This window comes from Tupaia chinensis, unplaced genomic scaffold, assembly GCF_000334495.1.
Source record: "Tupaia chinensis unplaced genomic scaffold, TupChi_1.0 Scaffold000450_1, whole genome shotgun sequence".
In the NCBI taxonomy this organism is placed as follows: domain Eukaryota; kingdom Metazoa; phylum Chordata; class Mammalia; order Scandentia; family Tupaiidae; genus Tupaia; species Tupaia belangeri.
Genome location: NW_006159956.1, coordinates 460,925 through 463,237, shown reverse-complemented (window position 1 = coordinate 463,237; position 2,313 = coordinate 460,925).

Below are 2,313 nucleotides of genomic sequence, written 5' to 3'. Positions count from 1 at the left end.
TCCAGAGCCCGGGCCTGGGGAGGGCCCAGAATGCTCTCAGCCTTGCCAGCGGATCCCCCATGCCTACTCTCAGGCGGCTCTGGGCCTCGGACCCTCACCCTTTCCCCACTGACCCTTCAAGGACACGCCCCCTTTGCTCGCAGAGCCTTGGGGAAGGCGGCTGGACTGCTGGGGGGTGGGCATCGTGGGGCTCGGGGTGGGCAGGGGCTATGGGGGGAGGGCGGGAGGGGTGCGTTTCTTGTGCATGACTGTGGCCTGTTGCTCACGACTTCCTTTGTAAATATCTCTAAATGGAGAGAGATGGAGACACCAGCTTCACCTTCTGCCATTTGTACCTGCAAGACGAGGAGATGCCGTCCCTCCCTGTGTGCCTCCCCCGCCCAGCAAGCCTGGCCCCTTCCTCCGCCCAGCCGGCTGGCCCCCGAGGCCCTCAAGCCAGCCCACTTGGCCCCTGGATGGTGTTGGGTTTGGGTGCAGAGCTGGGACCCCGAGGGCAGGATGAGGTCCCTCCCTGTGCTCCCTCAGGGCCCCCAGGTCCAGCCCAGACTGACAAGGAGTTTGTAACGATCTATTTTTAATAAAGTATATGGTCCAGTAGGGGCAGGCTGGTTGAATGGAGGGTGGGAAGAAGAGAGCGAGAGAGAGCACGAGTGAGTGGGTGTGTGTCCCCCGCTACCCTCCTTCCTGGGAGCCAGTGGGAGGCTCCTGAGTGGGCATCAGAGAGCTTGGGTGTGGGTCAAAGTTGCTATCTCCTGGCACGAGCCCGTCCACAATTGCCCACAGCTCTTGGCCTCGGTGCCCCCTCGGTAGAATGGGATTGACCCAAGACATTGTGGGGAGGACGGGCCCATGTGGATGTCGGCCAGCCCCTTATAACACATGCAGAAGCGTGGGGACCCACCTTCCTTACACCCTCCACATGCACACATGCACATGTGCACACACACAACACACATGCACTCAAATGTACATGCCACACATATGTTCACACACATGCACACACATGCACACACACGCATATGCACATGCACACACACACTGCTAAGTCGGTCCCAGACTCTGTGGTGGGAGGGCTCCAGGGGTCAGCTGGGAAGCCTCAGGTGAGCTCCTTCCCTTCCCTGGGCTTCGCCGGCCTATGCTCGGGAGGAAAGCACCCCCCACCGGATACTATAGACCTACTTCTTCTCAAGGTTTGGGCCGGGTAGGAGGCTCCTACTCTGGTTTCTTCCGGGCTCCTCCAGGCAGCTGTACTGGGCTGGAACGTCAGTCAGGCTGAGACCACCTGGCCCCGGGAGCAGTTGGCCTGACTGTGGCCGGAGGGGTTGGCTTCCCCGGGCCTCTCCTCCCCACTTGGCTCCAGCAGATCTCCTTGCAGCATCTCAGAGCAGCGACTTAAGGGGCAGAGGCAGCCATGAGGGCCTGGAGCCCAGTCTCGAACTCGCGGTCACTTTCACTGTGCTGTGGTGGCCAGCCCAGCCTCTGCAAAGAGTGGGAGACGAGACTCCGCCTCTCGGGAGAGTGGTGAGCGCGTAGCACACGCCGCCCTCCAGGATGGACTGTGGCCCTGAGAGCCGGAGGGCTCTGTGCAGCTCTGTCTCCGTCCCACCGGCCAGCTGCGTACCCGCGTACAGGTTGTCAGAAAACAGAAGCATCCCCCCTGGCCCCGGGAATCTTCTATGCAGAGGTGCCTGCTGCCCCGTGAAGTGAGGCGGGGAGCACGACCAGAGACCACTCGCACCAGCACCGGCCACGTGGCTGCCGTTCGGGTGAACCACTGCGCACCCCACGTGCTCGAGCGGCTTAACGGGGAAGCTGGAGGCCACCTTTCCGGAGCCCAGTGAGTAATTCGCCACAGCATCTCGATGACCCACCACCTCTGCACCCTTTGCTTCGCTCTTACGCGACTCCGAGGGGCAGGATGGGGCATGGACTCATTTTGCAGCTGAGGAAATGGAGGCCGAGAGAACTAAGGGGCTTGAACCAAGGTGAGGACTGAGACGCCAGGAGGCCTGCTTCGCCCTCATTCCCATCCTCTCTAGGCAGGCACCAGGGCAGGGAACGAGCCTCCTTTCCTTCCCCGTCCCCACCCAGATTTCCCAGAGTGCACCTGTGGGCTTCAGGGACCTCGAGGGGCCTGCAGGGGCCACTCAGCAAAGAAAGCCTCAGCTTCCCACCCGCCCACACTCTCAGAAGGGCCCCTGGTGCCCTCTGCTAGGGAGAGCATCCCAGGACCTCGTCGCCACCCCCTGGCTCATCAGAGGTCCCTTTCCCCAGGCTGCAGGCCCTGGAAGGACCTCGCCAAAAACACGCTCT